Source organism: Triticum urartu, chromosome 2, assembly GCF_003073215.2.
Source record: "Triticum urartu cultivar G1812 chromosome 2, Tu2.1, whole genome shotgun sequence".
NCBI lineage: Eukaryota > Viridiplantae > Streptophyta > Magnoliopsida > Poales > Poaceae > Triticum > Triticum urartu.
In genome coordinates, this window is record NC_053023.1 from 99,544,781 (window position 1) to 99,560,138 (window position 15,358).

Sequence of the window (15,358 nt, forward strand, 5' to 3'; positions counted from 1 at the left end):
CCCATGTCCACGTAAGACCTGTCGAATCCAATCATTGACGCAGCTCCATCAATCTCGCGAGCATTGACGCAGCTCCATCAATCTCGCGAGCATTGACGCAGCTCCATAAGTCATGTAGTAGATCTGCAGCGGCGGTTATCTCGTCGCCGGCGATCTCGTCGGACAGCGGGCGCGGCAACGTTGTGAATCTCCAACGAGCGCGCACAGGTACCGCATCTCGCGTCCCCCCTCTAGTCTCGCTCGCGGCAACATCGAACGAACTGCTGCCGCCAGTGGTAGTGGTTAACCTAGCGGGGCGGGTAACCTAGCTACCCGGCAGCGCATGCGATCGTGGATCTTGTTTTGGTAGTGCTTGTCCTCGTGATATGGGTTTCTTCAGTCTAGGGTTCACGTAGCGTCGGTTGCCGTCGGTTGTGCGTACCACCACTATCGTTATTTGATGTGGCGGCTAACCTAGGTATCCGGCGGCAGAGGTAATCACAGATCTAGCTAAGTTTTGAGATCGTGCAGTTCCTTGCGATTGAAAGTGATCACGACGGGTGTCGTGGCCATCTTCCTTACTAGGTTTGGCAGATCTGAACGGCCTCGATTGGGGTTGTTTACATAACATCCGTGATCGTGTGCTATGTGTTGTATATTTCATCATTGATAATGTTTGCACATGTGATGATACATATTATTTGTTGTAGGAAATGGCGGACGAGGAGTTAACTGATATCATGATAGACATGGAGTTTGAAGAACTGATGAAAGACTGGATAGAAGATTGGTCAGATGGTGAAAATTCAGATCATGGAGATTGGTCAGAGAATGGGAACAAATGGGACGATCTTAATGTGAGTGGCATTGTCATGTTGTAATTTTTTGGTGGCATCCAACAACATTAAATTTTTGTGTTGAAAATTTATAGATCGATGAGGTTGATGATGATCAGGAAAACAACTCGAAGCTCTCGAATGAAGATTACATTAGTCAGGTACGGAAGTGAAATTTTTTGTTGGCATGCAAATTGAATTTCTTCTGGAATATTATATGATAAGTAATTATGTATTTGTGTTGTATTTTCAGCTCATTTCCGAATGTCATAATGCGTACGACTATTACGGTGAATCCGATGCGGAGACGGGCCTTAACAATGAATCATTAGATGCACCTGATTCTGGGGAGTCGCAGTCGTCGGTCATCATGAGTGAGGTATGTGTGTAATCAATGTTCTATGGAAGTAATGTTAAACCATAGAAAACTGTTTTCATGGCTATGGTTTGATTGTGTAGGTGACACAAGATGATGGGGCAAAGAATGTCCAAGATACTACCAGTGCAGATGATAAGAGGGATATGTTCATGTAGATAATGAAAATGACTTTTATGTCTCACGATGTTGCGTATGGTTTCTACAACAGCTATGCTAGAGATAATGGTTTCAGCATTAGAAAGAATAAGGTCAGGTATATCAAAACCGAGTCACATCATATGCGTTATAGGCGGTTTGTTTGTTCCAGACAAGGAAAACGTGACAGCAAGTTGCTAACCGAGGAAGGACATAGCCGTAGGCTCAGAGCCCAGATACGCTGCTTTTGTGAAGTGCACCTGACTGTCAAGTTTGACCAAAAGCATGGGGTTTGGTATGTTGAAAGTTTTGAGAACAAGCATAGCCATATGTTGGCAGGACCGGACGAGGTACCTTTTCTTTGGTCCCACAGAAAAATCAAAGAGTACCAAAAGCATGAGATAATGTCCATGGGAGCTGCAGGGATTATAATTCACGACATGATGGATTCCTTCATCAGCAAACATGTATGGTACGGCGGTCTTGGTTTTACCAGGCGTGAAATATACAGCCTTTGCGCCAGGGAGAAGAGGAAGCTGCTTTCAAAAGGTGATGCTGCCACAGCCATAGGCATCATGGCCAGTAGGAAACAGAGGGATTCTAGCTTCTTTTTTGAGTACATGCTAGATAAGGAATGGCATTTGAATAGGATGTTCAGGTGCGACTCTCAGTCTCATCATGACTATGAGGACTTCGGCGACGTGCTTGTATTTGACAGCACGTACAAGATGAACCGCTATGGTATGCCATTCATACCTTTTGTTGGTCTTAACAATCACCGGAGGACCACTGTTTTTGGTTGTGCCATAGTTTCGTACGAGACCGAAGAGACATACGTGTGGATGCTGTAGAATTTTTTAAGGTCCATGTGTCAAAAGATGCCGAAGAGTGTAATCACGGATGCCGACGCTGCGATGATCAAGGCAATTCGCGAAGTCTTGCCAGACGTGTGGCACTGTATATGTACGTGGCATATATAAAAAAATATGAAGATTCACCTCAGTCACAAGTCCTTGAAAGAGTTCCGAACTCTTCTGTACTACAGCACGTCCACGGCCACGTTTGAAGAGAGATGGCACGCATTTTCCAAAAGATGGCAGTCGAAAAAAACTGTAACATGGTTGAGACGGATGTATAAGAAGAGGAGACTGTGGGCCGCGGCTTATCTAACAGAGGGGTTTTGGCTTGGCATGAAAAGCAACTAGCGGAGTGAAAGCCTGAACTCATGCCTTCACCTCCACCTAGACGGTGAAATGACCCTGGTGGATATGATTTTGCACTATGAGAACGCCCTTGTATGTATCCGTGAAAACGAGGCGTGAGATAACTGCACGGCCTCATAGAGTTTATTGGTGCCAGTTACTAGCTCGAGGGAACTTGAGATAGCTGCTTCTCACGTCTTCACTCCAGCAAACTTCTATATGTTGCAAGATGATCTTAGAAAAATTGGAGGCATGGAGATTGTAGAAATTAAGCTGGGAGACGGATCACAGCAGTACATCGTGGCCTGGAAGAATAATCGGAAGCGTCGTTTTTTGGTGGAGTATACACCAGTAAATTCCGCAGAAACTATAAGATGCAGCTGCAGAAGAATGATTCGAAAGGGTCTACCTTGCAAGCACATATTCCATGTACTGAAGCACTTGAACATATTTTAAATACCAAAGTGTTTAGTTCTTGTTCGGTTCACGAAAGAAGCAAGGTTGGGACTGCCCGCGAGGCGCACAAGCGATCTGTTGGGATTTGGTTGGATTGGGGCAGGGGAAAGAATGAAATATAGCCAGCTCAGTGTGTTAGCGTCAGAAGCTATGCATGCGGCATGCAAACACCCTGCTTTGTGGGATCAGTTACAGGAGAGTTTGAAGGATGTGATAGCTAAGAGTCATGAGTATGATCTGCTATAGGAAAATTAGATCAAGCAAACAAATGACCTCAGTAAGTGTGCAGTTGAATATGTGGACGATGGTGAAGGCAACATGATTGCAGTTAAAGATCCTATGAAAGAGTTAAGCAAAGGTGCAACAAAGGTATATAAGAGCCGCCCTGTCTCGAAAAATGGTGGACCACTCTCTTTTCATGAGTTGAAAACCCGGTGTGGCGCTTGTAAATTGCTAGGGCACACTAGACGTAGCAAGAAATGCAAACTAAATCATAAGTAAGTGTTTGTATGCATTGTGGATTATTAATTTTTTTATCATTCATTAACTTATCTTGTCTTTTATCATGTGCAGAAAAGTGGAGAAGGAAGAAAAGTAGAACACCGAAAATGCATAGGAGCTCTAGTGTGCTACGCCCCCCTATATTCAAAAATAATTTAGTAATTCAAAAAAAGTCAAAAAAATCCTGGAACTTTTTATGGAATCAAACATGACCAAGTATTGCACTCGTATAAAAAGATTGAATAGGAAATGACTTCTATTGTATTCGGGGTCAAAGATTTCCCCAAAAATGCTAGATACAAGTACTATTCATGCTATGTCATCATAAATTTGTTTTTTGCCCTGAAGTCAACGAGAATTATTCCTTGGCCGAACTTTTTATATGAGTACAATACCTAGTCATATTTGGTTCAAAAATATATCCAGGATTTTTTTGACTTTTTTGAATTATTAAATTATTTTTGGATGTAGGGGGGGTGGAGCACCCGAGTGCTCCTAATCCGCTTCCAGTAGAACACTTGCTTCAATTATTTACTGTGTTATGACCAGGGCGGGAGGTAGAAAGAATATTGTACATTTCCCCTCCCCACGTCCTAACTGCCATTAAATAAGTAACTGTACCACTCTTGTCCCCGCCACACACTCACCCACCTCTCACGGGCGCCGGTTCGAACTCCCCTCTTATCCCCACCTATAATAGATCAAGAAACACTCACCGACGACCGCTGCAGCCGCCTCTATGGAGAGAAGCCTCGGCTGGCAGCAAGCGACGATCGAGCTCGCCGACGATGACGAGGCGCGGCATGTGCAGTTGATGGAGGTGTGCGGCTAGTTCCCTAGCACGGAGCTGTTGGTCAACCACGCGCATGGCCTCGTCAAAGTCCTCACCGACGGCGAGAAGAAGCGCGCCTTCCCCGATGGCCGCGGCATCCTGTCGGCTATCCTCCTCGTCTGGGCAATGCGAGAGGCCACACTGAGTGACTCCCCTATTTAGCGCGCAAGGTGGTGGATGTACCGCTCCACCACCATGTCGCAGCGGCCAGATCCAGCACGCGTCGCGTTGAGGGCGGAGCGCATTGACGTCGAGCTCGCTCTCCCAGCGCCCGTCAGCCTGGAGTACCAGGTCCGCCACGTGTCGGCGCCAGTCCATCCGTTGGGCTCTGACGTCATGGAGGACGACGTGGACAAGGTACCGGTCATCCCTGATGAGGATGAAGACGGCGAGGAGGACGCCGTGCAGATGGTAGCGTCGGTCGCTGTCGAGGGTGGCAAGACAATGCCCATCGATGTCGAGCTCCTTCCCTTCCTCCCTGACATAGTGAAGGTGGAAGAAGAGGAGGTGGCTCAGGATCAGGTGGTGCAGCTGTCGAAGAGGACGGTGGTCAAGAAGAAGACTTCTACGTGTGTGGTGCACCGCTCACGCCGCCTCAAATTTCTGAAGAAGTGAAGATGGGCACAGTTGCTGAAGGAGGAGGAAGTTGCTGGTTATCTTTAGTTAGGTATGCTGTTATATGTTTCAACATATAAGTTAACAATATTTTGGGTTTGATGTTGGTTAGGTATGTTGGTATATGTAAGCATATAAGTTATGCAATCGGTACGGTTTGGTCGGGTTCTATGTGACTGAAGAACTGAATATCTAGTGCTCACCCTATGTGTCAAGTTCAGTCAAATTTCAGAATATTGATTATGTACTGTTGCTTTGCTTCAGTGCTGCATCAAAGGTGTAGGTGCTGCTAGATGTTGCTCCTATGTTGCAACAATATAATGAACTGAGCTTCTACATAAATCAGTAGTGCCCATGTGCATCACTTACCAAATATATAACATGCCAAATGTGCATTGTGTGCCAAATATAGAACATGCCAAATGTGCATCACTTACCAAATATAGATCATGATGGCCTGATGATGACATGTGACGAGGGGGAATTACCAGCAGATTGTGCCTGATGATGACATGCAGATAGCTCTGGCACAAGGCTAAGCTTGATAGAGTTTTTTAAAAAAGTATAGAATGTGAAGATTTTAATATGAAACTTAGGAGATCACTTGAAGAGAAAAATAGAATTCAAATACTATTAATGTGAAAAATAACATTATAAAAATTTGGAGAACGAGAAAAATATTAAGCAAGAACAATTGATAAGTGAAGCAAACAATTTATTGGTATGACTGAATTGTCTTGTACGAGCGAATTGTCTGACAGACACATACACAGGTATGTGTTACAATATTCGAGATGCCCTGTTTATTACATAAAAATGATAGAAACCCTAAGATAATCATGCCGTTGAAACCTTCATTCGGACTAAATCCAAACCACTAAAACTTGAATCTTGCATGCCGCATAAATTCTTCAGGCACGCCTTTTCTTTGCGATTTCGCGAATTTTGTTCTTCACACACTCCATCGAGTTCGAAGGTGACATAATCAACTCGGCGACGAAACTTCCTCTCCTAACATCAAGGCTGGCCTGCAAAAATCGACATAAAGGTTACATAAACCGAAGTTGCAACACGACCATACTACCTAGTCTACAAACATAAATAACAGCATACCTGTGTAAAATCGTGGGTCATTCGGTCCCCGTTCCAATGTTCTAGGCATTGTATGACAAAAAGGCCACAAGAGTTCCTGGTATATATGCAAACATTAGCGATGGGCAATACGATATGTGTGTTGTTGTTTGAATATGCATGATGTACTATTAACTCACCTATCCTCTTGCTTGGGCATGTCATACTCATTGATAGGCCACTTACTTACGTCCGGATATTTCCCTGGTGTACTAATATTTGCCCGACGCATATCGTGTGCTATAGCCATTTGCTATAAAGAGGATAGTGTTAAAGAACAATCATAAATAATATGTAAGACCAATGGTACAGATGTTGGTTACATTACCAGTGCTTTAACAGTCCTCTTTGTCAGGTCCAGAGGATAGAGCGAATCGAGAACTTGGAATTCTTGCTTGATCATGTGCATTACCACGGTCATCCAGTGGGTATTGTCGATATTCAATGCGATATACATCTACAGTGCAAAAAACCATTATGGATCAAAAGAAATACTTGATGAAATATCCTGTAGTGATGACTTACAAACATTACGTACCTTATCACGCATAATATACTCTTTCGTGACTCTATTAACTGCTCCAGCTTTGGACAGAGCACTATCCATGTTGCAGCTCGACGACAATGGATCGTCTCATGCGATAGCACGATCTACAAGGAATTTGGACCTCCACGCTAGACAGAGGTAACGATCATGACCAACGCGCAGCTCCAAATGTCCCATATAAGCATCAATAACCTTCATAGAATATCAGGGCATTACATGTTGAAAGTTGAGACATAGTTTATTGAGCATTTTTAAAATAGGACATGCAAGTAGTACTTACATCATCCGACAGCCATCTATGAGCTAGTACCGGTCGAATCCTTTCGGAAGTCAGAGATATGCCACGCCTTTCACCGTAGTAAATTTTTCCCTTATTCTTCTCGGTGCTAGCAGCTAACTCGACAAATGAAACAGCTGCATCAATTATTTCCGGTGTCAACTCATCTGCCACAACCTCTGGCACATTATTGTCAGAAAACAGAGCTGCACGAAATAATATGAACGTCAACAATGATGATCATATGCATTGGTAGTAAATAAAAAAATAAGAAAGTTAGTTACGATACCTCTACTAGCAGTAGTAGTACCGGAGGGTCTTTGACCACGGTTGGTACGCCTGCTGGGCTTGTCAAGTGCGTAGGGGGATTCAAATTTCTTGGGAACGGTCCGCTTCCGCTTATCGAACATAACTTCCTCATCCTTATCGATTGTTGCACCCTTTTTTCCATTCGCCTTAGCCATGAACTTGCTGACAGAAGATGGACAAATGTCTATGTCCGATGAAGGTGCTAGAGTAGAAGTACCAACCACCCAAGGGTTTTCCGGTGTACCCCCACATTCATCATTACGCTTAACAGGTGAAGCTTCCTTGTGTCCATTCATCTTCAGTGGGGTTTTTTGTTTGGCAAACTAAATCGTGTGAACATTTCAGCACATAAAAAATTAAACGAGAAAATTATAGACAGAAATATAAATACATAGTACCTCAGGTACGGTTTTATGGTTGGGAACCACTTCATCATGCTGCGTCATGTCAATGACCGGCTCTCCATCACTGTCTCTGTCTTCCTTGTACACGAATTCCTTCTTTTCATATGGACCATTCTCGAACGAACCCACTTCGTCCGCATCATTCTCCACGGATGGCACGGTAGCAGCCAGCTTGTACATGACACATGCTTTGTTCAACTTCTCCAGCAATCTCTGCAATAGAAATATAAAGTTAGTAATGCCTGCATGGTTTTTAAAACAGTAGACATACTATAAACAATAAAGTTAGGGTGTGACACCTCAGCAACTAGATCAGGGATTTGCCTCATCCGGGTGTGTATGAAGTCCATAAACCGCTTCATTAGAAGCTCCGTCACCTCGTTCGTGTTTGGGGCTGTCTTCGCCTTCTTTGCGGTTCAATTGGCGGGCTTGGTTTTTGGCTTATGTGCAGGCGCATTATTTGGGATGTTGGGCTCCTGCGCCCTATATTCTTGGGTTATATTATTTTCAATCTGCATGCAATATTGAAGTACATGTGATGAATTAAAAATAAATATTATTTACTTACAAAACATTTAAGAAAGACAGAACACAATGACTTACCTTGACGTTACCACGGCCACGCCCATTGTCATAGTCAAACCGATCTCTCCTAGTGGCTGCACCTTCGGTCCAATTCCTCATCAGAGGTTGTATGGACAAGTTGGGATTGAAAGCGCAATCATCTTCCAGAGGTTGCACCTTCTCCCAATACAAGTACTGCAAAAAAGAAGATATAGATTTAGTACAATACATCACATAAAATTGCAATGATATAATAATTGATATTATGTAACAGGTCTCATATGTGTATCTGCAAGAGAGCCAAATTGCCTTTCGGCCATTGGCGGAGGTGTTTGCCTTTCTTGACTATGCGAAGGCAATCGAGGAGAACACGGAGGGTGAGCGCATTCCAGTTAATCTTTGAAATATGTTTCACATCATCGACCAAAGCGTAGTATTGTTTAGGCACAATCTTGCTCGACATGGGAGCAATAATTGTTCCTAACAAGACAAGGACTAATTTCCGAAGGAAATCGTCATCGGTGGATTTATTTTTAATTATGTCCCCTATGAGATCATCTATCACTATGTTTCCTGTTGTCTTACTGAGAAACGGTGGCGGCACCCGCTCCTTAATATCCTCGCCTTCTTCAATTAGATTGTCCGAAGCGGACAGTCCTTGGTTCTCCAAGTTAAAGATGCACTCGACGTCGACCGCACCGAGAGTCACCTCCCCAACCTACTCTTGTATAATGAATCTGGTCGTGTTGGCCACAAAATTCTCAAACCATATACCTAATCAGTAGGGTATGCATTTTAATAGATGGTATCTGAAGCATGCTGCGCAATGTTGTATCGGCGACTCTTGCACGTTGACCGCTCGTTAGAAGATTAGCACGCTTGCACCATTTTTCGACAGCACATACAATTTCTCCATTCAGCTCGTCCATCCTGTTGAAACAAAATATAAAACTTCGTGACATGAGCGAACACTAATGCAAAAATAACAATAGACATGCAAATATATAAAACTTTCTAACAGTAGCTAGCACTAATGCAAAAATAACACTAATGTAAATATTAAACTAGCACCATGTATACCGCAACATGCAGCCAAGTGTGTGCTGATATGAGGCTATAAAAAAATAACTGCAATTGGTAAATGAACGATACTTGCCATGCATGCTTGTCATCGTCATCGTAGGGTGTGTATAAAGTTTGGTATCAATTGGTGAGACTGAGAAGAAAAACCTGCTTCTGGTACATGGTGCAAGTGGAGGCATGCATGCGATTGTCCCAACTAGATTTGATTTAATAATATTTCAAGTATCAAACAAAAAATAAAATTTATAATTAGGAAGGACAACCATGAAAAGTGACATAAAATACAATATTATATCATACATTATTTAAATTTATAACTGTCAGAACAAAGAAAAGAGGAGAATATAGAAAATAGAAGAAAAATTTGAATGAATAAGTGCAATAAAACACAACATATTATCTTACATTTAAAAAATAATTCAAATATAAAAAAGATAAGATCGATTAGAATGAAGAAGTGAAATAAAAGATAACATATTATCTTACATTTTGAAAATATTTCAAATATAAAGAGAACAAATATTAGAATGAAGAAGTGAAATAAAACAGAACATTTTATCTTACAAACTAAAAATATTTCAAATATAATAAAGATAAGAAATATTAGAATGAAGAATTGAAATAAAATACACCATTTTAGTTTATATTTCGTAAATATTATCGATATAAAAAAGAGAACGAACAAATGAAATAAAACACAACAAAATTTGGCATATTTTTTAAATTTTAGTAAACACTGTTAGAAATAATATAGAAAAAAGAGATTTGATTTTAAATATTAGAAATATAAAAAAGAAAAGAAATTTTGGAGTTAAGAAGTGAAAAAAGAGAATATAAAACTAATACAAATTTAATAATTTATAAAAGCTAATTATTTGAGCGCGCGGGTAAGGCTGCCCTGGGCCAGCCCGCCCGAATTGGGCCCTAGGCAGAGCCGGCAGGCCACATCACACGGCACAGCTGTGGGGTGGTGGGAGTTTAGTCCCACTTGGCCAAGCGAGAGAGCGCCGCACCGGTTTATATACCCGGTTGTGACTACCCTCTCGAGCTCCTATCATATGCAGACAGTACATTGCCTATCTCTCATCCCATCTGCCATGTGGGGCCTACTAGCAACAGAGAATTCTGCACCACGGACTTGCATCCTGGCCCATGAACGGCTGGGTTCCTAGTCGTATGCAGGCCGTGGTGTATGAATTCTGCTGCTCTGGTAGGTGTGCATTTTTTTGGGCATATCGCCATGTGTTTTGATATTCAAATCACGTACTAAATTATACACATGCTCACTTGCATGCAATACACATTTTTTTGCATATATGACAAGTTAATGTTTTGACCTTCAAATCACCTAATAAATTTTACACATGCTCACTTACATGTAATACACATGGCTATCAATGGGATTTAAAAAAAATGAGGCCGTGGTGTATGAATTCTCCTCCCACGTGCATGTCATGGTCATGGTAGGGTGTTTGGGATCATTTGGTGGGACTAGCAAGGAAAACCTCTTTCATACTTGCCCTCCGGCACACCCAAATGGTCCGGCTTGTACATGGTGCATGTGGGGGAATGCATGAGATGACCCCAACTTTTGGGAGCATGCAATACACATTTTTTTGCATATATGACAAGTTAATGTTTTGACCTTCAAATCACCTAATAAATTTTACACATGCTCACTTACATGTAATACACATGGTTATCAATGGGATTTAAAAAAATGAGGCCGTGGTGTATGAATTCTCCTCTCATATGCATGCCATGGTCATGGTAGGGTGTTTGGGATCATTTGGTGGGACCGACAAGGAAAACCTCTTTCAAACTTGCCCTCCGGGAGACCCGAATGGTCCGGCTTGTACATGGTGCATGTCGGGGCATGCATGAGATGACCCAATCTTTTGGGAGCATGTGGGCATGGCCAATGTGGCCCCCCAGGCAAGGTGTGCACGAATTCAGACACAAAACGCATGTTGCGTCACGTCGGGGCAGTGTTCTAGGGTTTTTTCGACCACCTTCAAATCACCTCAACTTTTGCACACATGATATCTTTGACAAACAAAGCTAGGTTTACAAGGTTTTTTTTGAATTTTTTATTAATTTATAAGGCCCTCTAGACTGTCTGGTCAAAACATCGGTCTATACCTCAAGGGGGCATTGTAAAATATATTATTTTCAATTTTTCTTTCATAGCCATCAAAGGAACATGTATGTAACCATGTACAAGAAAACTCGGGTGATTTGGAGGTGGTGGAAAAAATCACACTTGTTCAAAATCTGGCTTAAGTTAGACCAAATGGTCCCTCCGGAATGCAGTCATTTTTTCGACCACCTCCAAATCACCTCAATTTTGCACACATGATCACTTGCACAAAAAAGCTAGGTTTCCAAGGTTTTATATTTTTTGATTTTTTTATTAATTTATAATGCCCTCTACACTGTCTGGTCAAAATATCGGTCTATACCTCAAGGGGGCATTTTAAAATATATTATTTTCAAATTTTCTTTCATAGCCATCAAAGGCACATGTAGGTCACCATGTACAACAAAATTTGGGTGATTTGGAGGTGGTGGAAAAGATCACACTTGTTCAAAAACTGGCTTAAGTGACCAAATGGTCCCTCCGGAATGCGGTCATTTTTTCGACCACCTCCAAATCACCTCAATTTTTGCACACATGATCACTTGCACAAACAAAGCTAGGTTTACAAGGTTTTATATTTGTTTGATTTTTTTATTAATTTATAATTCCCTCTAGACTGTCTGGTCAAAACATCGGTCTATACCTCAAGGCGGCATTGTAAAATATATTATTTTCAAATTTTCTTTCATAGCCATCAAAGGCACATGTGGGTCACCATGTCAAGAAAATTTGGGTGATTTGGAGGTGGTGGAACAAATCACACTTGTTCAAAAACTGGCTTAAGTAGACCAAATGGTCCCTCTGGAATGCGGTCATTTTTTCAACCACCTCCAAATCACCTCAATTTTTGCACACATGATCACTTGCAAAAAAAGCTAGGTTTCCAAGGTTTTATTTTTTTTGATTTTTTATTAATTTATAATTCCCTCTAGACTGACTGGTCAAAACATCGGTCTATACCTCAAGGGGCATTGTAAAATATATTTTTTAAATTTTTCTTTGAAATGTCCAATGCCCTCTTATATTTGTTTATAATGCCCTCTTATATTTTCTTTGAAATTTATAATGCCCTCTACTATTTTCTTTGAAATTTATAATGCCCTCTTATATTTTCTTTGTATTTTTTTGAAAAAAATTTAATTTATAATGCCCTCCTATATTTGTTTATTTTTAATGCCCTCTTATATTTGTTTATTTTTTTAATGCTGCTACCTCTTGAACACTGCGTTGGGTTTCCCTTGAAAAGGAAAGGGTGATGCAGCAAAGCAGCGTAAGTATTCCCCTCAGTTTTTTAGAACCAAGGTATCAATCCAGTAGGAGACCACACGCGAGTCACCTCGTACCTACACAAACAAATAAGAACCTCGCAACCAACGCTATAAAGGGGTTAATCCCTTCACGACCACTTGCAAGAGTGAGATCTGATAGAGATGATAATAATAAGATAAATATTTTGGTATTTTGATGATATAGATTGAAAGTACAGATTGCAAAATAAAATAATTTGGAAACTTGAATGATGGAAAATAGACCCGGGGGCCATAGGTTTCACAAGTGGCTTCTCTCAAGATAGCGTAAGTATCCCGGTGGGTGAACAAATTACTGACGAGCAATTGATATAAAAGCGAATAATTATGAGAATATCTAGGTATGATCATGTATATAGGCATCACGTCCGTGACAAGTAGACCGACTCCTGCCTGCATCTACTACTATTACTCCACACATCGACCGCTATCCAGCATGCATCTAGAGTATTAAGTTCATAAGAACAGAGTAACACTTTAAGCAAGATGACATGATGTAGAGGGATAAAATCATGCAATATGATATAAACCCCATCTTTTTATCCTCGATGGCAACAATACAATACGTGTCGTTTCCCTTTCTGTCACTGGGATCGAGCACCACAAGATTGAACCCAAAGCTAAGTACTTCTCCCATTGCAAGAAAGATCAATCTAGTAGGCCAAACCAAACTGATAATTCGAAGAGACTTGCAAAGATAACCAATCATACATAAAAGAATTCAGAGAAGATTCAAATATTGTTCATAGATAGACTTGATCATAAACCCACAATTCATCGGATCTCGACAAGCACACCGCAAAATAAGATTACATCGAATAGATCTCCAAGAGAATCAAGGAGAACTTTGTATTGAGATCCAAAGAGAGAGAAGAAGCCATCTAGCTACTAGCTATGGACCCGAAGGTCTGAGGTGAACAACTCACACATCATCGGAGGGGCCATGGAGTTGATGTAGAGGCCCTCCGTGATCAATGCCCCCTCCGTCGGAGCTCCGGAAAAGGCCCCAAGATGGGATCTCTTGGGTATAGAAGGTTGGTGCGGTGGAAATAGGGTTTAGTGGTGCTCCTGGATGTTTTTAGGATACGTAGGTATATATAGGAGGAAGAAGTAGGTCGGTGGAGCCACAAGGGGCCCATGAGGGGGGAGGGCGCGCCCCCTGCCTCATGGCTGATACGTCTCCAACGTATCTGTAATTTTTGATTGTTCCATGCTATTATATTATCTGTTTTGGATGTTTATGGGCTTTATTATACACTTTTTATATTATTTTTGGGACTAACCTATTAACCGGTGGCCCAGCCCAAATTGTTGTCTTCTTGCCTATTTCAGTGTTTCGAAGAAAAGGAATATCAAACGGAGTCCAAACGGAATGAAACCTTCGGGAGATTTATTTTTGGAACGGAAGCAATCCACGAGACTTGGAGTACACGTCAGGGAAGCTTCGAGGTGGCCACGAGGAAGGGAGGCGCGCCCCCACCCTCGTGGTCCCCTCGTGGCTCCCCTGACCAATTTCTTTCGCCCATATATGTCCATATACCCTAAAAACATCGGGGAACAGAATAGATCGGGAGTTCCGCCGCCAGAAGCCTCCGTAGCCACTGAAAACCAATCTAGACCCGTTTCGGCACCCTGCCGGAGGGGGGAATCCCTCTCTGGTGGCCATCTTCATCATCCGGCGCTCTCCATGATGAGGAGGGAGTAGTTCACCCTCGAGGCTAAGGGTATGTACCAGTAGCTATGTGTTTGATCTCTCTCTCTCTCTCGTGTTCTTGAGGTGGTACGATCTTGATGTATCGCGAGCTTTACTATTATAGTTGGATCTTATGATGCTTCTCCCCCTCACTCTCTTGTGATGAACTGAGTTTTCCCTTTGAAGTTATCTTATCGAATTGAGTCTTTAAGGATTTGAGAACACTTGATGTATGTCTTGCATGTGCTTATCTGTGGTGACAATGGGATATCACGTGATCCACTTGATGTATGTTTTGGTGATCAACTTGCGAGTTGTGACCTTGTGAACTTATGCATAGGGGTTGTCACACGTTTTTGTCTTGACTCTCCGGTAGAATCTTTGGGGCACTCTTTGAAGTTCTTTGTGTTGGTTGAATAGATGAATCTGAGGTTGTGTGATGCATATCATATAATCATACCCACGGATACTTGAGGTGACATTGGAGTATCTAGGTGACATTAGGGTTTTGGTTGATTTGTGTCTTAAGGTGTTATTCTAGTACGAACTCTATGATAGATTGAACGGAAAGAATAACTTCATGTTATTTTACTACGGACTCTTGAATAGATCGATCAGGAAGGATAACTTTGAGGTGGTTTCGTACCCTACAATAATCTCTTCATTTGTTCTCCGCTATTAGTGACTTTGGAGTGACTCTTTGTTGCAAGGTTGACGGATAGTTATATGATCCAATTATGTTATTATTGTTGAGAGAACTTGCACTAGTGAAAGTATGAACCCTAGGCCTTGTTTCAACGCATTACAATACCGTTTGTGCTCACTTTTATCACTAGTTACCTTGCTATTTTTATATTTTCGGATTACAAAAACCTATATCTACTATCCATATTGCACTTGTATCACCATCTCTTCGCCGAACTAGTGCACCTATACAATTTACCATTGTATTGAGTGTGTTGGGGACA

General features: G+C 41.7%; 1 pseudogene; it reads left to right on the forward strand.

The window, feature by feature from the left end:
- Positions 1-692: 692 nt before the first annotated feature.
- Positions 693-15,358, forward strand: part of LOC125541190 — a 44,637-nt pseudogene continuing 29,971 nt past the window's right edge.